This window comes from Falco naumanni, chromosome 14, assembly GCF_017639655.2.
Source record: "Falco naumanni isolate bFalNau1 chromosome 14, bFalNau1.pat, whole genome shotgun sequence".
In the NCBI taxonomy this organism is placed as follows: Eukaryota; Metazoa; Chordata; class Aves; order Falconiformes; family Falconidae; genus Falco; species Falco naumanni.
The window spans coordinates 17,079,976-17,103,594 of record NC_054067.1 but is presented as its reverse complement, the minus strand read 5'-3'; the positions used below and the strand labels follow the sequence as shown (position 1 = coordinate 17,103,594).

Below are 23,619 nucleotides of genomic sequence, written 5' to 3'. Positions count from 1 at the left end.
ATAATTCTAGAATTCTGAATGGAAGATTTTGCTTCAGTGTGGGTTTTTTGGGTTGGTTTTGTTTTATTTGTTTTTATGGAATTAACCTGTATTAAAAAGCTTGCAAAGTAACTCATCAAAGATAGAGAGGAACTCAAAACTGACATCTCACATAATAGCACATCTGTCCTATTGATTTGTTCATAAAATACGGATACTGCACTTAATACTGGTTTTATCTTATTTTTTCAAGTTCTGCCTTTTGGCACCTACATGCTCTGGCCTTCTGTTCAGCTGCATAATCTGAGAACTTCTCCTCACTTGTTTAATGCATCAGTTTCTAGAATACTATTACTTTTAGAACTTCTGTTATCCTATGATATTATTTTGCTGCTGAAACCTGCCAGCTGAATACTATTAGAAGAAGTACATGGTACAATTACTATAGAAAGAGTCTGTTTTGTTACTTTGCACATTATAGCATTCTTTAAAAGGCTGTGGCTGGGCAGAGAGAAAACTCTGTTTGTCTTGCCCTGATTAGGGTCAGATGCAACCGCCTGGCACTAAATTTCTCCTTTTTATGGACATATTCAAGAAGAAATAAACTGCTGGTGTGCAGTCTGGGGTAAGAAGGAAATAGAAGTGAGCATGCAGGAAACCTGTAGTGCAACAGGGTCTAAGGCTTCTGAGGAAGCACATGAAACAATTTACCCAGGGATATAATGGAGCATGTATTACGGTTTATTGCAGTTTAGGAAGCCCTGATGAATAGCTTGATTGAGAGCAACCCTGAGAATAAGGGAAAACCCTGTAAGGATGCAAAGGAAGACATTTGTTTACAAATCTCCTTTATTTCTCATCTCCCTCAGTCATTCTCAATTCTCCCCATACCAAAAATTACTTGTTTTGTTGTGTATTTTCAAAAAAAACTGGCATTTGAGCTTAAAAGCCGTTCTGATCTTTTCAGATGTGCTTGTTTTTAAGAAAAGGTCTAGACAGATTTTGTCAAAGCTCCTACCAATTTGAGCTCCTGTCATTGTAATAGGTGCTGACTTGTTTATGTATATTCTCAGGGAATATTGCTATTTTAAATGCCATTTGTGCTTGCTGATGTTTTTCTAGAATTATGGGACTAAACAATTTAGACTTGCAAAAATTGTGGCTTTGTATGTGCATTTGTATTTTCAAATGCATAGAGAAAAATGGATGGGTATTGTGTATGTTTGGGTGTTTTCTTGTCACCTGAACTGACCTCACTTAAAATTTTGACCATTTTTCATGGTGGAAGCTTATATTCAAGTGGAAATTTGTATTTTTAAAAATTTACATTTGTAAAAACGTAAAAATTTGGGAATGCAACCGAGTATTTGAACTTCTGAGAGTTGTTTTTCTAGTGTACAGCCTAATGTGAAGTAAGGAAGACAAGGTATTGCTTGTAAACACCTCTTTGGCTAGTGGAATTCTTCATTACACTAAATATTTTTTTTAGTTAATGCAAAAGGGACTCTGTGTGAAGTTTTATTTTATACACACACTCACACACACCACCCAAATTGCTGTTTGTACTACAGGAAAACTTTTTCATAGGGAAATGCTCGTCTCATCAGAAGTAATTGTTAGGAAAATGTACTTCTCTGTTCGTTCTTGGTCTAGAATATCCAGGACTTAAATTTTCCTGTTTATCAGTGTTAAATGAATGATGGGCGCATATTTAACACTGTTATATTTGAAGTAAAAACAAAAGTAGGGCCACAGAGTTTTTGTGACAGTATTGTGAATGCCTTTCTCATTTGTTCTGTACCATGTGGTCTTGAAGTCTGTAGATCTCCCTTACTACACTGTTAATACCACCTTGAGAGGTCAAGTCTGCACAAGACTTATATCACTGTTTTCATCGTGTCCCTAAACAGTAAACTCTGGATTGCATTAGGTAATTCTTTTCTCAAAGAAGGATCAACTGCTGAGCAAACAACTGGTTCAGGTCTTTGAAGAACTGCAGTTATTGCCCGATAGCCCTGTCCCATTACTTCAAAGGAATCAAACCACCAAGGAGTATATTATTGATTTTACTGTTTTGGTTGCATTTATTAATGATACCATAAATGTTGTCAGCTACCTTCTGTTCTTGTAGCTAGTAACCAGCAGTGTGTTGGTTCAGTCCATTCAGTAGGTAGTCTGTTTTGAGAACATGAGGATTAAGAAATTTCTGTCTTTTTCACTCTTCCAAACACAGGAATATTCTGTAACTTCTAGTCGCTGTGATTTGTCTTTGTGTTTCCTATTAGCAGGGGCAGTATGTACAGTTTCTTATGGAGGTGGACTTTAAAGGTGGAATTTCCCTCAACATGAGGGCAAGGTCATTGCTCTGTCCCAGAATCTGGAAAGCAAGGGCTCTTTAACATTGCTCAACATTCATTGTTCAATAAAATATATTTTCTATTGGAAAAAATGCAAGTTATTAAATTCTTCCAGAAAGATCCTTGATAAGTGCTTTAATCACTGGACCAAAGCTAGTCTCTCATGCTCTGCCTTAGGGAAATTGTTAGTAATTACACTAGGTAGGATGCTTCCTAAACAGAATAAGAGCTCTTTAGCTTGGGGCTTAAGGCACGCTGCTGATAGGCCAAATAGCTTCAGATATTTGGCCCTACCTTGAAAACAATGAGCTGGAGAGTGGATCTGAGGCAGGCAGTTGGGTGGCTTTTTAGTTAAAGCTTTGGAACTCCTTGCCACAGTATGCTCTAGATATGAAGAGTTTACGTAGGTTCAGAGAGAATTGGGCTAATTCTTAGAAGAAAAAATAAATCATTAAGTTCTGCTAAATATAGAAAAATTTAAGAAGTTCCTGAGCTGCAGCTTGTTGTATTAAAAGTGAAGATATCTAATATATAACATTGTCAGTGAGAAGATAGCTAAATAGGTCAGTATGGCTGCTGTTACATTCTTTCTGTGTTTGTTGGGAAGAATAGTGATATGAACATGAGTCTGCCATATCGCAGGTGAAAGCCTTATCTGCAAGGCTTACTGTGTTTGTGGGGGATGTAAAAGCAGTGCCTGTTTTGTAAAAACTTTCTAAACTGTCCAGCTTTTTGTTTCTCATTAAATTGAATCCAGTTTTCTAGTCAGCTTTTCTTTTAGGCAAAAAAAAGGTAGGAAAGGAAGCTCATGCATGATAAGTAATGGTTTGATGGTGAGAGTCAGTGAACGTGAAGTATGGGAAGTTTATAAACTGGGAAATAAATTCAGTTTTATTACGTTTTTTATGTAGGAGGGGAAGGTAAAACGTAAGAGTGAGAACAGAGTGAATCAGGCAATTGTTTCTTAGGAAGAGGTATAATGCTCAAATAGGAAATACTGTAATAGGAGCTTAGAATTTCTTTCTAAACTCCTTTGGTGTTCTTGAAGTGTCTTACCTGGTGTGGCCTTTCCAGTGCCTCCACATCTGAGAAGTCCTTGATATATTTTGTTTTAGCAGCACTTTGGTATTTGGAGGCCAAACAATTACAGTTCTAGTACAACTACAAATCCTGCTGGAGTCAGTGCTCCCATTAACGGTAATGGAGGTTGGGTCTCTGCTCCTGAACACAGCACTCAACATTCACCCATAATTGTCTATAAAATCAAATCATATCCACTTTATTATTTGACATTGCTCCCTCTGACAGTCCTGTAAACACATCAAAATTGCTTTCTTGGATGTTTAGTACATACCCCTTTGTATCCTTTGAGGCAATTTTCTGTTAATTTAAGATGCTCTAGCATGTTGCATGGGGAGGTAACTACTGAAGATGGTTAACCTATTGATCTGTTACCCCTTACTTTGTATTGCTTTTACCCTCCCATTTCTCTTCTCTCCGATGTTTTCTCATTATCTGTATCTCGCATGTTAATGCTAGTCTTCCAGATGAAATCATACACGCTTTCCAAAAGAGAGGTTTTTTTATGTGGAGCTTTGTAGTGTTTTGTAGTAGTAACATCATCATTTGTTTGTAAGGAATGTAATGTTTGATTGTATTGTTTCTGTTGGTTTAACACATAAGTTTATGAATGTTAGTCATGAAAACAGACCAATTTATCTTCTGAAAAAAAGGAAATAAAATCTTGATAAAACCTTTTAACTTTCAAAGCTCCTTCTGCTCGTTGTTTATGTATGGTTTTGCAGCCTGGATATTTTTAGACTGGTACTCCCATTGAAAATATGAGTTTTGAATGTTTAAAGAACACATGAGTACATCTTACTGAGATCATCTTTGCTCCTGTATTTTTCCAGTTTCTTTGCATCTACTCATACAGCAAACTTGATGGAAGCTTTTTTCTCTTTTGCTCATTAGCATACATTCCTCTGTCTTCAGAGATATAAATGTTATAATGTTGTAATAGCAGAGTTTGTGGGAAAAGAAAGAACAATTTGTTGACTTGGAATAAGTACACTGCTGTTTGCTTGGCTAAACTACATCTCATCACAATAATGTATTTTTATTTACTTTTAATGACCATTTCACTGTGCTATTTGCTCAGAATGCTCTTAAATTTGAACAGGAGTTTCTTCTCCTTTTATCACCTTATCTTTGTTTTCCCCAAGAGCGTTGTTGGCCTACCAAGCTGTGACAATTTCCATGAAACGCCATGATCAGGATATGATCAGAAAAATGATACTGTCCAAGTCTCAAGGCGATATCAGAAACATTGTGCTCATTTCCTAACTGAGATCAGTTAAAAGAAGTGCCATGTGTATTTGAAACCCACATAGACAGGTGTTTATTTGGTTATCCTAGCCACTAAGAAATAAGAATAGTCAAATATAGTAATATAATGAGACTCTATCAAAATACATATGTTATTTTTTTTTCATCTGTGCTTAAGTCTTTGCAATGTTAGTAAGTGTTTGCAATGTAAATGCTACAGGCTTTTCTAGGTCATTTAGCATTATATGAGAAATCACTGCTCTGACCCCATATGGTGAAGCGTCAGAAGCTAAACAGATTGGCAGGGCAGGGTCATAATGCACTATAATCCTTGAGGACATCAGATGCTGTTTAGCCAATTCAAAGCAGCTTGACATTCCTTTCACCAGAGACACTTTAGTTCTCTGTAGTAGTTCTGTCATAAAAACTAACTGCAGCAGACAGATTTGATATGCATTTCCTGAAGTAGTTTCAGCAGAGGTGGACAGGGTTTAATTCTAATATATATTTTGTGTTAGTTGGTTCATACAATAAACTACATGCCTTGGAAGTGGAATAAATTCCTGGTTCTTGTATTTATTTTTTTCCTGAATACATAGCGGAGTCATGAAGGAAGAGGTTACATGCTTTGAAGTGTTGTGGTTTAGTAGTCAAATCATAGAGGTGACAGGCTTTCTACATTCTACTTTCCGGAGTATTATTTGCTATTAATAAAAATCTCATTACACTTTTTCTGATTTCTCTTATGCATTCATAGTATGAAGAAGAAAAGTGCATCTGCAGAAAGATTGCATTGGAAAGGAACTCAGGAGACTGTCTAGTCTGTCTCCTGCTGCAAGATGGAATCAAAGCACAAGTAGGTGCTGGCAGAACTTATTCTAAAAGATCTCTAATGATAGTAACTTCACACTTTCTGTAAGCAATCTGTTCCAGGGATGAAATAATGTAATTTTTCAGGCAGGCTTTTTAGCTCTTCTAACCATAAAAGCAGTATGATATATTGCAGGAACGAAACTGGTGGATTTTGCATGAGAAGCATTGAAGGTATTTTTTCTGAGTGAACACAATTGTTTCTCTTTCCATTTATTGTTATGGTAAACCACCCAACCAGGACTTATCAGAATTTTATGTATATGTGTGCGAATGCATATATATATATCTGTCAACTTGAAGACCATGATGCCATCAAAGTTATTTAGAAAAATCCTGTTAAAAATTGTTAGTGATTTATATTCCTGAAGCTGAAGGACTAGGAACATGGAGATTCTATTCATAGCAATCCTCTCTGCAAAACTTTGAACTTGTTAGTTTGAACATCTCCTCACCTTTAGAGAGGATATAACACTTATGTGGTGGTGCAGAGCATTAAGAGTCTGACATTTATGACATGGTTTTGTTCTTCTGCCTCTCCCTTCGTCTCAACTTGTGAATGTTTTTGCTTTACTTTTATCTAGTTGGTTTTATCAGACTAGAATTATACTAAATACATGAGATTTATCTAATGATAAATATCTGCGTTAAACTGTATATAAAAATATTTAATGTAGAAGGTGTTTGAAGGTGTGTGCTAATGGTATTGGGTTTTTCTCCAATGTGCCAACTGTATTTCGAGGCTGTTTTATTCATCAAGGTTAATTTTGCATTTTTAACTCCTAGGTAATTATAGAAATGTTTATTTTAAAACTGAACAGGCTGGAATTGCAGCTTGAGGTGTGTTTGCTATGAATACACAGTGAACAAATCTATGCACAGTGTATATGTTGCCCACAGTACCATTATTAATATAATACTGTGTATTTTTGATAGCAGTTGCAGTCAGAGAAGAATGGCTGGTTTTCTGCTGTTATCTAAGATGTTATTCAGCTTGAAATACAGGGTTATCTAGCTCAGGCACTTCAAAATTTCCTTTAATCTCCACAAACTACTGTATTCCCAAAAGCATCATTGATCATCCATCTCTAAAATTATCTCATGGCATTGTCCCTCTTTTTAAAATGTTTGTTGTTCTCTTTCCTCCCCTACTTTCTTTTATGCAGATTCATTTAAATATACTTATTTTTTTTATTAGTTTGTTTCCCCTCTCTTTAGAAATTAGGTTTCTATCTGTTTTGTTTCTTCTCGTTCTTCAGTTTTACCATAAATGGTGAGTGCATCCATAAATCCTAGGGTTTCAGATATCCTAGATGCTATTCCTTTTTTCTTTATTTATCTGTTAGAAAAACAGGGGAAAAAAAGCAAAAAACCCCAACAAACCAACATTTTTGACCAATGCTCAGATATCAAACTATACTCTCTTATGTTTTGTTGTTTTTTTTTTTTAATACCATCATTCTAAAATAGTCCAACATAGTATAATATTTGATCTTTCTTTGTGTCTGCTTTGACTATTCTTTTCAGCAAGTAATACAGGTAATACCATTACACATGACTCCCCAGGCTGTCTTAAGAGCAATGATCCTACAAAAGCTTTTTCAAATTCATGAAAAGCAGAATGTATAGCAGCTATGTAGTATTCCTAGTCTCATTATGGTAAATAGGAATATTTTTCCTGGGGTCATTAATAGACCTGTAGTCTCAAACAATTAATTCGTGTTTCAGGTTACTGTATTTTATAATGCAGAGCTAAGAAATTTGGTTCAAATGCTTGGCTTGTTCACATGATGTTTAAATTTTAATCTGCAGTGAATAACAAGTGTGGAATTCTTTTGTTATCTGTCAGCATTTTATATTATCCAGTGGGAATCTTGTACAACTTCAGAGGAGACCCATCTGTTTTACTGTTCTTCTCATTATGCCAATCAAAAAGTCACTTCTAATAGCTTGAGAGCGCCGCACAATGTTTTTGGTTGAGTCATAGAAGAAAATGAACTTCCCCTATCCCCCTGCCATGAGTTGTTTTTAGTTCTGAGAATTTGCATTTTCTGAATGGAACTCTCAGCGAGTTACCTTTTAACTCAGATTTTAATTAGTTGATGTAATAACTATTGACTTTGCTGTAGGAATATGCCAGTATTATTGATATGACAATTAAATGCAAAATGATTAGTCTATTAAAGAAGTACTAATTGACTTCTGTCTTACTAGGCTAAACTGTTAAGAGCTGATTGGTCAGAATAAAGTGAGCTGTATCTGTAATTATTAAGCTCTGAATTTCACTTCTTATGCTATTTATATTTTTTTCTGTTTTTCTTTGAATAATCCTCTGAGTTGATAGATGCATGTTTTCAGATGGATTTTAATTTAGTTTGAATAGAAATTGCAGGAATAGTTTGCATTTATTGATGATGCATTAGTGTAACATTTTGTAGGCAAAGGAGAAAGCCTTCTAGATGATCTGGAAATTGTTATATTTTGATGGTGCTGAGAGGCTTAAGAATGTTTACTAATAAGATAATTATTCGTTGTGCTTAATATTGGGTCATAATACATTAACTTGACTTTCCGTAACATAGTGTGGCTTCCTCAGTTTGCAAAGTGGATGAAAGTTATGCCTAATGGTATTTGTTTAAAATTGATCCTTCTTGTCTTGATAGGAGCTTATGGTCATTTTGCATGGATACAAATGATTGCACAAAATATGAAGTACTGTGTTGTTGGGGCGTTTTTGTTTTGTTGATTGTTTTTGTCTTGACCTTTTCTGCATTGTCTTTATAAACACCATTGTCTTATTTGCAGTAAAACCTTGGCTACTTTGACTCTTGTGCCTATAGACAACATACTCTTCTGTTTGGGAGAAGCCTTGTCAATTCTGAAATTTTGAAAATATATGAAATACAAAACTGTTGTAAATGAAGCTTTACAATACCAGAATGAGTTCATCACCATTTTCTCCTATGTTATATAGGGAGGAAAAAAAATCCCCTTAGAGTTAAATTTTAGTTTTATTGCTGATATATAATTTAAATGTTTAACTGTTAAATTGAAATGAAGTTGTTGCTGACAGCCCTTATTTATCAGTTGTAATAGTCTGTGTGTACTAAGCATTGCTCTCCCTTTTCTTCCAGGCCAAGTGTAAAAGGCACTGAAATAGCTTCATAATCAAGATCTGGGAAGAAAGGTAAGACTTGAAGGACATAAATTGATGATAATTGTCTTACTTTGCTGTTTTGGATTCAATTTTTGTTTTGTGTTCTGCTGCCTAGAAGGCTCCGTGCTCTTGTGAAATTCCTGTGTTTTTGCTATCATAAGAAAATAATGTTTTAAATTCTCCAGAAAATTTCCCCCTTTGTATCAGTGTGGTACTTCCAGTGTCCATGATTTGTCTGTTTGTCCTTCATGGTGTAGGACAGTGAATGACTCTGGGTTGTTGATGTTCCTTATTCACACAAGTCTTAGAGTTTAAGCAGAAATGTATAAAAAAATCCTTTGTATTTTTCAAAAATTCACTTTTAGGTAATTAGTGATGTTCACATGTTTTCATAATTGCCTATTTTTTGTGTCTGAATACCATGGCTTAAAATATTCACAGCAGTCAAAGGAAAGGAAACAAAGAGAAATAGAACGGTGTCTGTGAGTGTTGCGCACAGTGACGACAGTTTTGCTTAGTTATGTTGCTGGTGGGTGCTTTAGAACTATAAACCTAATTTCTTTGGGGTTGGTTTGTTTCTTTTTTAGTTTTTGGTTTTTAAAATGCACATATTGCGTCATTTTAGGAATATCTGAGATGCTTTGGTATTAGCTAGCAGTAAAGATAGTGGTAAGAGAGGATGAATGCTGATGTTTAGGTGAATCATGTGGAGGTGGGTAGAAGGAAATGGCATCCTGGGAGCTGTAAAAGTGCCTCCAGTTTTCTCTCTACTAGCACTCTGTGTCTTGGTTGATAACATATCAAAGGAACAACAAGAACAGCTGTCTGCTTTGTTATAAAACTGCCTATACATGCTACTCCCCAGGCAGTCCATCCCCCTAGTACAGGGGATCACTAGGCTAACAGCATGTTTCAGACATCTGCCTGCCTCCTTAAATCTGTTGTTCCCCTCCTCCCAGGCCAAGCTCAGTGGATTCATGTGACTGTAGTCTCAGTATGTCAACAGACAGGACTTCTTGAAGCTATAGGATTCAGAACTGTTTTCCTGTTTCTGTGGAAAGTACAAAAAATAAACTAGAAGAGTGTGTGTGATGGCTTAAATTGAACTGAAGGAACTAGCTTGAAATGCCTGGAACCAAAAGCATACTTTATGAAACAGGTGGGACAGGAAGAACAACTTGGTTAGTGTAGTTCAACAAGAATTGTGAAGGTGTTGGTACAGCAGAATATACTTAATTTGAGCAGAAGTTGAGGTAGGGACAACAAGATATGTAACCCTATAGCTGAGACCCAAACTTGATCCAGAAGGTAAAGTAGTCCAACATTTAGAAAAGAAAATCTCACAACATGAAAAACAGACATGAAGAGTGACGAGTTCTTAGTGAACTAGATTGAGATTTGTATCAAAGAGTATGTTACACTTGCAAGAGCTGAGGTAGCTAAGAAGTGAATGAATGTTTTACACAGTTTTAAAAGGTATTGAATTCTTTATCTCTAATACATTGTAGATGGTGTTGGGGATCTTGTATGCTGTGGAGTGGGAATGGCAATCTGGAAGCAGAAGAAAATAATTATATAGACGCCTAGGATGCTAATGCTGACAATTAAGTAATATTACAGAAGGTTCCTGATGCAGTATTATCGTAACAGAAAGAAGAATAACACTACCATGATTTTCAGTCACTGGTAGAGAAATCGCTAGTTTCTAACAGTAAGAATAGCAATTAAAAAAATAAAAAAAGAAATAACACTTTTTTCCATCATCTTTTTAGCTGAGCATCTTTTTTGCTGTAAGCAAATCACCTGAAAAATTATGTGCTGAAATAGAATTTTTTTTCATTATGTACACTCACAAGAGACTAGTTTAAAGCACACTTGATTTGGCAATCCAAAAAAGTATAAAATAATTATCACAAAGGTTATGTTCCTTAGATTATGTGCTCTGCTTTATATTTTTGAATACAAGCCAATGTTCTCCAACTAACCATTTCAAAAGACTTGAAAATCATTTTAAAAAGAAACAAACAAACCCCATAAAATAACTCAAAATCTTTTCACAATTCATTTAAGTAGCTTTCTAATCACATATGCAAAACTGAAGTAGCTTCTTTTTTTCCTTCATTACATTCACAGAACCTAAGTGAGAAACATGTTTCATTTGAAGACCTGCATGGAGTAAACCAGGCTGTATGTCTATGCAGGCACTTTCAAAGAAATCTGGGCATTGACCATTTCGGCTGTAGGTCAATTACATAACTTAAAGCTGAATGCATGGGATAAATAGTGATTCAAACAGACAATGTCAATAAATCTCTGAAGGGAGGAATGGAGCAACTTGGTATATGGGATGAAAGTGATCTACAAATAAGAATCAAGAATGGTAGATAGAACAGATCAACAAACTATAGGTAGAACTACATATATATAAATATATATATATAATGGTTTTGGAAAGCTTGAAAACTAACAATATTTGGGATGCTTTTAATTGAGGTTTTAAGGCAGCTATTAAACTATGAGATGGAATGTAAATGGGATATTGTGTAATGCTTATTTATATAAGAGGAAACAAGTAAAGAAATTATGATGAGGAAGAACCCTTGAAGTGTGAAATTCTTATGGTTACATTTAAAAAGTTACAGTTCTATTTTTTTGGTCTTACCTAACAGCAGTAGAAAGTCAGGTAATAATACTAGGTCTCTATGGCATTTTAATTTAACATACCATTATCTCAAAAGTTTGTTTAAATCATTCCAGTAGGTGTTGAGCATAGAACTTTTTTTGATAAAGCTGTTGAAAGTTTATAGGTTTGGGGGTTGTATGATTTGAAAGGACCATCATAGAATTTTGAAGACAAGAAGGAAGGAGGAAAAATAAAAAGTGCACTGCTGAATGGCATCCTATGACGAAAGAATAGTTGAAGTGATTCAGTAATTTTAGTTTTCATATGGGTGACTTGATAGCTCAGATCTTGTCTTCAGATCTGCTGAACAAGTGCAAAATTTTAAAAAATCAGTACATTTGTGGTCACTGCTAGTTTGTAAGTGAAATGTTTGTTGCTTGTTATTTGGTACCATTTGATATTCAGTTGTGAAGTTCAAAACCTGGAGCTGACTGGATATTCCACACACACACACACACACACCCCAAAAGGAATGCTGTGCCAAAAAAGACGTGAAATTTAGTTATGAAGTCTCATTAATACTATGATCTATTAGGTTATGCTTTTCTGTTTCGCTGCAGGGATTTTTCAAAGCTCTACAGCGTTGAATGTGTGAAACACATGTCTTTGAAACAACAGAGAATGCTGTTACAGGCATACATAGCCTGTCTTTCCCAATCTCTTTTGGAAAAGAAATGTGAAACCTGATTTCCTGTTGAAATAGAAGTGGAAATGTCCACCTCACTCCTGCTATTTGGTAGAGTTAATTTGAATCTTTTATTTGCTACACTGATAGCAATTGAGACAGAAGAAAAAATGAAAGAAGAAAACAATGAAATATATTAGATAAGTTTACTATCCTTATATGCTGTCTTAAGGAGGATCCTTCCTTTATATCTCTGATTTGAGAGGCTGAACATAATGCTGCCTCCTACTCAGGATTTCTTTTTTCTATTTTTTTTTCTTCTTTTCTTAAAGATTTTCTGTATGCCTTTTCAACGCAAAGTGGGTCATCTTCAACTGCAAGCTGTTAAGCTTTTTCAATCCAATTTTCAAGAAAATTAACCAGCTCTTTCTTACCCAGATCATATGGGAGCCCATGTAGCCTGAGGATTTCATCTTGGATCTAGTTCTCAAATATTTCTACATTGGTGTGTAAGATTTTATCTCCTTTCATTAGACCTGTGTATTCAGGCTTTTCCTCAGCTTTCAAAGAGTAACATTTTTTTTCTTTCCATTACATATTCTTCTTATTTTATACTTTCCAAGCTCTTGAGAAGCTTGAGCTCTCTGACACCATTGTTTTCCTTAAAATCTACAGGAAAAACAACCAATTTCTTAGGAACACTTCTAACCACGCTTTTTGCTGCTAATTAGTTTGTTCTCAGAAGATGGATATTGTTTATTCCAATGTTTTGGTGCTATAAAGTCTCAAAGTGTACATCTGTGTAATATTAATGTTTTAATATTTAAAGTCTTATTTCTTTAGCTATGTATTTTGATAGATTTCTGTAAGTTTTATTGCTGTGCAGTGGGAAAAAGTAAGTTACTAAGTGTGACACTCCATGGCTTGATGTAAGGGACCTTCCAGTCTTTCTAAATTAATATATTTTTAAATTACTTAATCTGTCAAAAAGCAAAAAAGTTAGTTGGCAGCCAAAGCAAAGGGGCAAATTATGGATGATGCTATTGAAAATGCAATTGCTGATGTTCACCTAAGGTGGTAATATGTGAAGCTGGTACCCAGCCACCTGCATAAGAGGATGTTTTTGCTTTGTAGTGCTTGCATGTTATGACATCCTGGATGTTTAAGGATTTCAGTAAGTGAAAAAGTCAAGTTATAGGTATGTTAGTTAAGTGTGTTCCAGTACAAATTTGGTTGCACCAAGGCAATCTTATTCACTGAGTTAACAGGGCAGCTATGTGGCAGTAGTATGCTCTCAAAACAGCACAGAGGCAGTATGAGAAGGCTTTGTTTAGATCTAATCAGAAAAAGTATTGCATAGCATACATAGTCATAAATGAATACTAAACTTTTAAAATACCTATTCTTCTCTGCAGGGATTGGGATGGTTTGTGGTTTTAGAGAGTAACATTGCTAATCATCACTACTTGGGCATTGAACCAGCCCTTCTTGTCCCACTCCTGCAGCATGATTTTTAGCTCAAAATCTTAATTGAGTCCTTCAGGAATTAATTACATTTTCATTGGAAAGGAAGGAAATGGTAAGATCCAAAACGCATTTGACAAACACATGAAATGCTGAAAAATTAGGGAACAAAGTACCAAAAAGAGGGGAAATGAGCTTCAGTTTGGGAACAGTTTCAGACAGATTGGAAGTATGTGGAAACAGTCATCAGTGCATTCAATTAGTCTTAAAAGGCTAAGTTATGCAAGACATTGCTAATTTTGTCTAAACAAAGAGGATATTAAGTTTACTGTTGAGGAGAAGAAATGTATATCAAGTTAAAATGGGACTCCTTTGCACAATTTTTATTTTCTTCTTTCCTGTATTAATTCCTATATTATATATGCATTTTAACATGGTCTTAAAATCTTTTTAATGTGATATTGTCTGGATAATGAATCTGAATGGACATTCCTAAACATTTTTTTTTAAAAAATAATCAGTCTGGATCCTGCATCCAGAGATACCGGACACCTTCACATCCTGTGCTTGCTGCCATTTGACCAGTACTGTACCTGTGCTAGCAAGTTTTACTGCTCGTTAGTTCTAGTTAGTTTAACTTTTTCCCCAGCAGCCTGCTGCATCTGAAAATTATGATCAATATTAAAACCACTCAAAAACTACTGTCTGGCAAAATATAAGTATCTGGAATGAGAATCAATGAACTTCAACAGAAGTAAATTTTTACAGAGCCATCTGTTGTTACTGCTGCTCTATGCAGTTGCAGAATTTTGACTAATATATAGTTATTGCATCAAGATCTCATTCATTTCCATATTTACTATTCTTATAGATCTGTATATTTGTGGGAAAAGCTTTCCAAAGCTGAATTCTGAGGCTGCAATTACACAGTATTGTAGTGGTACTCCTGTAGCTTCATCTGGTTTTGGTTCAGTTATAGGATGTATATACTGCAAAGATGCTAGAAGTACTCCCCTTTTTATTTGTTACAAAATTGCAGTGAATAGCTGAGAGGTCAGTACACAAGCGCAGCACTTCAAGGACAACTTTAAGGCACGTCTTGATTTGTGTGGTGTCAGCTTCACAATGTGGAAAGCTGCAGCTGAGGGCTGTCTGCTTTGGAGAGAAAATGTACTCACGCTGTCAAAGCCTATGAACAAAACGAGAATGACACTGGGCAGCACAGAAGGTGCCAGACAAAAGAAAATCCAGTGAGTTCAGGAAATTACACAGGTGGTAGCTCTTTGTGCTACTATAAGGTGAAAATCAGATTTCATAGCAAATAAGATGAAAAAGTTGATTCTTCATACTGTGAGTCAATAGAAAAGCTTTATCATCTATCCTCGTTTGGCTTCTTCCACTGTCATATAGGTGATCTTGTGCTTTCTGGATATTCATCTTAAAGCTTTTGGTCTTGGATTTTCCAGCACGGCTGTTTTTCAAAACAAATCAAACCAAAATCTTGCCATCCCTCAGGCATCTTTAAAAAAATTAGTGTACTTTGAATATAATTCTTGTCTCCCTACAGTTGAAGTGTATTGCAGCAGTATGCTGTTTTAGAGTAACCCAAAATACATAGAATGTTATTTAAATGGAATTTGTCTTTGCTATTGATCCTGATAAAAATTATTCATAAACAGAATTTAGCGGGGACAATGTGCAGCTGGCTGGCACCTTAGATACGTTGTGTTATAATTGTTCAAAAATAACTGTTCACTGACTAGAGGGATGGTATCAGAAGCACCAAAGGATTTTTCTTGTCTCACAAAAGACTTTAATGGGCATATTTTATGATAAAAAGCAATGTAGACCTCTAACGTCTGGAGCTGTAACATATTTACTGTTCTAAGATACTTTGTTTTGTGTGTGTTGGGAACTAAAATAACAGTTGGAAATATCACCATTTGTATCGTGGCTCTGTCAACTCATGGCATAGTAATTCCTTTATTCACTGTGCAGGGAAATAAAAGGGATGTTGTTCCTTGGATGTATATCCCATAACAGTTGTGGTCCTTTTATTCCCCTCCGACTCAGATATATGCAGTTGTTAATAGAGTTGCCCAGCAGTGCTTTTTCACTTTCTCAACCATATCATCTCCATATCTGTGTCTATCTGTAGTTCTTTCTCTGATAACAGAGTATAAAGATATATGCAGTGATAGGAACCACTGATAGACAGGTTTATGGTCAGGTTTTTGAGTGATTTTGCATGCATGTGGAACAGTGACATTGGTAAAGCTACTGTTCAAAGACACATAGGAGTCCTGTGAGGGGAAAACAGGTTCACTTAAATTATGCAGTGCAGACTTCTAGTCTACATATGGAGAAAAAAGGGAAAACATGAAGAGAAAGCCCAACTGTAGGGCCTATTAATGCTTATATTATAAGAATTAATGAAAATGTGGAGAGAAAAACATCACGCTGGCCTTCTTTAGAATAAATGTCATGACTATACCCAATGCAGTCCACTAAACAGAAATCAGAGCTCCCCCAGGAAGGAAAATCCCTGACAGTTTAACATTTAAAACCACAAAATTTACTCTAGGATGACCAAGAAAAAGCAAAGGAATGTTTTGACTCTATTGACATGACATGGTGTTGGTTTTTTACAGAGAAATAAGTATGTATTTTGTCTGATGCATCGGAAAGCTTTAATAGATAAGAACAATAAAGTAATCCAGTTATTATAGCCCTTGAGGGCAGTTAAGAAAGCCAGATAACAAAATGTATTGCTGATTTAGAAGGAAAAAAAGTCTTCAAGAGAGACAGAACTTTGATCACGGAGGATTTAATTATTGAGATTTTGATTGTGATAACTACGTTAGTCAAAATATATTTTTTGACAATAATACTGCATTGCTTAGTGAGACAATTTGTGGAACAATCCATGTAGTCAAAGGCTATTTTGGAGCTAATCCTGTGAAAAAGACAAGTCTAATTTATAAAAAATGGATCATGTAAGAACTAATGATCAGCATTTGAGCATACACTTGAAGAACTAGTAAAGAAATAGAAGTTTGATTGTGAAGCAGCTGATTTTGAGACTATATTAAAATGCCCTAAGGAATTTAAGTATCTATGCAACATATAGTGAATCATTTAATAGAGAAATTTGAAATGTTTTAAGAAATTTTTAACAGCAATAATATTGTAACTCAGTTTAATTAAATTAATAAAGCAAATGGAAGTGACTAACTGGTGAGCATAAAGAATAGTTCAAACAATAGGTGACTTCAAAATATTTGCAAAAATAAACATGATAAAATGTACAATTATAAAGAAAAATAGATGAAACCTAAGATTATGAGAAAAGGGCAAAACTCTTCAGTGTGTTGAAAAGTACTTAACTTTTATTCGCTACTTTGCTAGATTACATTCAATGGTAAATACTAAAAATAAGTGGTCCAGTGGAGAGAATCTGCTGAAGAATTGAAAGCTGTTGGCCAAGTTAAATGGTCTTGTGTATGCCTTCTCCTGATCTAAAATAATGAAGTAAAAAGAACGGATACCGCTATAATGAAGTGTTGTGCAGGAGAGAGATTTGAGTCAGCACTATAACAATATATCTTCAAGCCAAAGCTTTGCATTTAGTGGGGCTGCCACGTTTTCTGGGGGGAAGCATGGAGTCTTCAATTCAGGCTTAGCCTGAAGCAGCTTTATGAATGGAGGTCTTTAATATATGGTATGAAAAGGTTTCAAACTCAAATGCACCGTTTTCTCAATTTAATACCCATTCCCCTGTTTTGTTACAGTTACAGGCATTCCAGTATTTTATACCTACTAAAATGGGATATGAGTGGGGAAAAAGAAATCTAAAATTTCAGTTTTCTCCTATCGTCACCACAGCTGTCTCCTGTCCCCAGGCTTTGGGTAGTATGTTCATTGAAATACTTGGTTCAGGTGACTGCATTTTCTTACTGAAGTGTACTCTAATGACAAAAATAAATGATATAGGTAGATAAACATCTTTTGGACTTCTTACTGCCAGGGTATGTATTAATTTCCACAAAACTAATCCATTTTATTAATTATTGTGTCTACAGAATACTGCCTTTCTGCAGTTGTTTACAGAAAGGTGTGCCTTGGTCTTCTACTGCTGATTGACAGTGATGAAGTGTTACTATAGCAACAGAATAAATTCATTTAAAAAAAACCACAGTCAGATTGCCGGCCTCTAAAACAAGGGATGGAAAACTAGCAACTAATCTGTCATAAAACATAATTTTCTGTTTCCTGAAATGTAGGAGTTTGTAACTCCCCCCATAGGATGGATCTGCATTTGAAATTGCTGAAGTACATGTAGTGTATTTAAGTCTCAAATTTAGACTCTTAGGTGTAAATTAAGGCAGGGAAACATTGTCTTGTGAAATTGTGGCTATGTAAATGTCTTTTCACAATCATTTTTCTACCTGTCAAAAGGGGAGAAAAAATCAGTAATGTAATAGCAAAAGCAAGACTCAAATTAGCTCAGCATACTGACCCTAGGGAATTAGGATGCTGTGGTCATATCCTGGATCTGCTTTTTTCCATATTCCATGACAAACACTAATCACATGGTTTGTAACTTTGGCACAGGTGTGTCTTATTCTACTCTTTGTGGTTTACTTGTGGGAAGTAGTTGAGTTCCAGCAAACTGAGAATTGTGGTGTTGGACTGGAATAAAGAGAGGCAAAAGCTGAAAATCATTGAATGTAGACTGATCTGGAGTAAGTGAAAATATGTGTGCATCTCTCTGGTCATGACTAGAAATTCTATTATGAGGCTGATAAAAACCATTTTCTGCTTGGTTTCATCAGGTTGACTCTTGTCATGTAAAACCTAAGCAGACCTAACAAAAACTACTATATATAGACAGGAAAATTGGCTAAGTCTTACTTAAAGAAGTCTGTATAAAGCTTATTCATATGTCATAATTGTCACCCCTGTTCATCAGTTTTAGCAGCAAATACCAAAAGTAACAACTTTTTAGAGGTGTGACTACTTTAGGCTATTTTAAAAGTTGCCAGTAGCCATTGTGTGTTATGCCTATGTTTTAGTGGGAAAATTCCTAGTTTGTAAAGCACTCTAGCATTTGTGTTCTGATATAAGAGCACGTACTGCACTTTTCTTGAGAAGCGAGTGTTCATTTTCTGTTAGTCTGTTGCTTTCATTAATCTAAAAATGCACTATTTAGGCTTGAAACTACTTCTTTTTAATAACAGTATTTTCTGATTTGCAGTGTTACAAAAAATGTTTTCAAGGTATCTCGGAGGGTTTTTGAACTCCAGCTTTGGACTTATGTATTTTGAAATGCCAACTGTTATGTACAAAAGAAATTCTTGCTTTAGGATTCTGGGAGATTAATTGTGAACTGTGTCCTATGTATAGCCTAAATTATCAACTGATATAAGGAAAATAATTAGAAACAAAATGTGTCACTTAAAAAAAGTACGCATTTGTGTGTATATCTGTCTAAAGTATATTTTAATCATTGAGCCTGCCAGTATTAACTATGCCAGCAATGAGGATTCCTAAGCAAGTTCAAGGTCCAATTGCATTCCATAGAGCATATGGCCCAATTATGCAATTATTCTTAAAAAAAATATATCATGGAAACTTTTAACAGGGAAAAATACAGGTAGCCTTTCTTGTGACATTTTCTGTCCTCTTAATTGCAACTTTTTATTAAGAAAGCTGGTGCTGCATGACCCCCAGTTAATGAACTACATCAGTTTGTACTCCTTTTAACTGTTGCTTCAGAGAACGGTTTTCATTTTAATCATTTTACTTTCACTGAAAATGTCTTCCTTTACTTTCCTTTGGTTTCTTATACTGGATCTTAGTAAGTTTAAGAGCACTGCTATGCCGTTTACATAATACAACAAAGATTATAGCCTTTTCAAGAATAAGGGTGAAACAACCGTATTCAACTTGATGACCTTATCAGTCATGTTTTCACTTACAATGTCTACACACCACAAAGCACGGTTACAACTGTTTTTAGCTATTGCTTTGACCTTTGTTGCTTGGGGTTTTTTTTCCACATATCAATAAATCAAGCCCTTAAATGCAATGAAATTTCAAAACTTCAGTTTGTCTTGTCACAGTCTGGGAAGTGGATGATTGTAACCTTTATATATCTGATTAGAAGAACTTGTGATGTTCATGTCTGACTATAGAAATAGGATACAAATTTATCTGATTTCATTGTATGCAGAACTGTAAAAGCTGAAACTGAATATACTTGCTATATATTTAATGTTTTGTGATTTTTTAATTACTTTGTTATAATTAAATACCCATATGTCCATTAAAGAAACAAATTTTGTTTATAAAGTAGACATAGGCAGTATTAGCAGCAGTGATAACATAGCAAATGTTCCAAGGCTGCAAATCGGCATTCTTTCTTTTCCAGCTGCAAGACTTATCTGATTCAGATATTTTATTAATAATAACAATAAGTTGCTGACATTTCAGCATGCTTCAGTTACTGTGATATATCAACAAATTTCATAGAGGAGTTTCATGTCCCAGTAAGCATGTGGATAGAAATGTTCACACATTTCTTTTAAAATTGTAACCAACAAGAAATAACAAATATATAATTTAAAGTTTGTAAAATAAGAAAATAATAGCCGAGCTTCCTATTTGTGTTCTACCATTTTCTTTGTTTATCCTTCACCTGAACTGATAAAATTGTGTTCATGACATCCCACTCATAAAATTACAGCTGCACAGTATTAGTTGGTATGTCACAAACAAGGGTTAGTTTTTGTATTTGAGGGGTAAAAAGCAGAAAAATATTTGAATGTTATCATAAAGGACTTGTGCTGAAAATACATAAGCAGGTATAAAGCAGAAATAAGTTTAGATCAAGCGTCATATTACCTGCAATAATTAAGCTTCTTGACTCATGAAGTTAAAGGTTAAGAAACCTTAACTTCTTTTAACTCTTGTGCTGGCTTTGACTTGACAGTTGCAGGACTGTCACATTAAATGGTTGCTTTTATATCATACAGACATGGTGGAATAGAGAAGAAAGGATTCAGTTTTGGGGCTTTTTTTGTTGTTTTTTTTTTTTTTAAGGCAAGAAAAGGGAGGAAGGGGAGGAGAAAGTAAGCATGGTAACAGAACACTGAAAAATCTGTTGCACCAGAAGCAGGCAGAATTAATTTTCCTCACTTCCTGTCCTCTACCCCAACCACGCTCTAAACTAACCATCATCCCAACTAAATTATTTTTCTACCATTGGGAATGGAATTACTGAGATGGACTAACTCCTATGCTCAGTTATTGGATACCACCCAGAATCTGTTTTTCATGGTTACAGGGAACCAACTAGTGTCAGCTCAAAGTTTAAGCAGGTAGGCATATGCCGCCGTCACACAGCAGGGTGCAAGGAAATAGGCTGTCACGTTTCCTGGTACATCACAACAAGGAGCCAGACTAGCCTAAAGCCTTCCTGCCAACACAGATAACTGCTGACCCTATCACTGTTGCTGAAGATGGAATTAGGAAGTGTGGAAAGCAAGGATCTTGTGGCAGATGTCCCAATCCTACAGCAGTCATCACCTCTGACAACACAAAATCACAGAAAACTCATCTTTCTGAGATAGTTTTCTGGCTGACTTTCCTCACCCTTCCTTTTCCTCACTCTCCCTATCCCCTCCCTCAAAACATCTGGGAAAGCACAAGATCTCCAGGGGAAGAGGGTCTTACCAAGTCAACCAAGGGCTGCCCATGTGCATGAATTATTGCTGCTAAACTGGGCTCTGAGTTTCCTGGGCTCTAAGCAAAAAAAACCTTTTGTCATGGTTCCTCTGTTAGTTAATAAAGTCTTGTTAGTTTTGGTCACCTACAGTGCTTAACTTCACAGCTTTAGTGGCCAGGAGCAGGTGCCCCTGTTTGTCTTTGTTACCAACTGCTCCTACTGGATCTGTTTGCTTTTAGTTGTTCCTGCCAACCCCTTCCTAACTGGGTTCAGCGTCAGTGGTTCTTTCTCCCTGTACTCTCAGCGGGATGCCCGTGTGGCTGTGCCAGCTGCTCGGTGCTCTCCGCCAGCGCACTGGCTGCAGCTCTGCGCTCTCTCTGCTTTGCTTTGCCAGACCCTCACTCTCAGCAGCTCTAGAAATGTTTTCAGTCTTTGTGGAAAAAAAAATTAATGCCACATGATACCCACCTGCAGCCCTTGTCAGAACTGGGGCTGCTGTGAGTAGTCGAATGGAAGCTTGCCTTTTGTGGAAGAGAATGAGGTGGGGAAAGGCCTCAAAGAGCTTCTGGGGTTTGCCTGGGCTTCAGTCCACTGCTCCAGCTTTCCAGTGAGCACAGCCAGCCCCATTGACTGCAGGAGCACTCGGGGAGAGCTTTGGCTGCAGGCTTACACTGGAATAATGTCTAGTGATTTATTCACTGATATTATTTAGCCGCTTGTCAAACTGTTCCGAATTGCGAGTCTTTGTGAACAGTTGGTTTCAAAACAAATCCTAAAACTCGCCACAAATTATTCATAATAAATACTTCTCCAGCTCTCATTACATCTGTGGTTTGTATTACAAAAGCACCTGGAGGCCTAAGTTGACATTATGACAACCAGTAGGCTAGAAGCTGTGTGTATAGACAATAAAATAAAATATTTATAGGAAGACCTTATCTACAAATAATACTTGAGGCCAAAAAGCATCATCCCATTTGATGATTTGCTGTTGCATTCATGTTCCATAGAATTTGGTGTATTTTGAATTGGACTGCCTAGGCAGGACAGTTCAGTAGATTTATCTTATAAGGAAGTATTTTTTTCAGGTGCTATCCCATGCACCACAAGGAATTAAAACGTAAGAATTTAATCAGTAGCATATCAGTATAGGGTTTTTTATTTTAAATACTGTATTAATTTGAGTGAAATGCTCTTTACAATAATGCTTGAGAAGTTTCTGCGAACACAGAAATCTGCTGGTGAGGTATAAGAGTTTACATTTTTTCACTAATAATGCTACTGACTTTGAGAATTGTGTGCAGTCAAGGTAATGTTTTGTCTACTATCTGTAGAAGTTTTTGCAACCAGGTTTTGCACTGCCCCATGTACATTTTATGATATTTTTCCTTTTATTGCACTGCTCGGATGGATTATGCATCAGCCATCAACAGTCTGTTTATGAAAGTGGGAACACTCTGGGAATTGTCAGAAATATCTTCTGCATATCCGTGCATAATAACGAATATTTGCCATTCAGGAAAACTGCTGTGGTCTGCAAAACAGACTGCTTTATACATATTTTTTTTCCCTGTAAAAATAAATGTTTTGAGGGGAGAGTACCAATTTTTTATTATTATTTTTCAAAGTAGTGATTCCTGGATAGATATGAAGGAAGTGTTTGTGAGCTTTTGTGTGGAGGAATGCTTATCAAAGTAGAAGAGGTGCTATTTCTTATTCACATGCGCATCTTAACAGCGCATAAAATATTACCGTATTCTGGAAGTGTAAAAAGCTAACAGGTCTTCATGTTTCAGGACATAAAATTCCATTCAATAACTCTTTTTATACGCAAATGGCTCAATGGTATGTTTTTTTTTCTTTGCCTCCTTAGGTACATGCTACTATATTTTCTTAAAATGTATTCCCAGGTTCATAATTTTTACATGAGAGAATTTAAAAGAAATACTTAAAAGGCAATAGCAGGAGCTATATATAAATGTTTAAATTATAAGAAATATTTGCAAAATGTTTTACGGCTTCCTGATATTGTTGAAGTAGGCTCTTTTGAGAGCCATGGCATACGTTATTTTAAAATGTCTCTACAGCCCGTTTAGTTGTTTGTAGATTGTGCTGTGATGATATGTTGTTGTGCTTCCAAAAGAAGATGGAGGAGCATCTTGATCCTAGTAATCTTAGCAATCCCTAAGAATCTCTGCCGAATTTTGTGAAAAGTTAATTGAGTTTGTATCTCGGGCAACATAGTATGAAGTAATGTCAAGGCTATGCAGTTTGTTTCTGTTTAGAGTTGCCAGGAAAACTCATACATTGCTGACTCTCTAGCATATGTCATTTAAGTGTGTGAAGCATGTAGTAAGATAAGAGCCCCAGAAAAAGCACCTTCACCTCCTGTACTGTGCATTGGGGAAAATCTCCGAGTAGCTCAAT

At 35.7% G+C, this 23,619-nt stretch overlaps 1 long non-coding RNA gene across 2 annotated transcripts in view; it reads left to right on the top strand.

Moving 5' to 3' along the window:
- Positions 1-5,419: 5,419 nt before the first annotated feature.
- The window catches only part of LOC121097667, a 198,665-nt gene continuing 180,465 nt past the window's right edge, over positions 5,420-23,619 (top strand). For both annotated transcript variants that reach the window (XR_005831031.1, XR_005831030.1), the window contains exons 1-2: positions 5,420-5,520; positions 8,669-8,721. This is a non-coding gene — a long non-coding RNA (uncharacterized LOC121097667). The remainder of the gene's footprint in view (positions 5,521-8,668; positions 8,722-23,619) is intronic.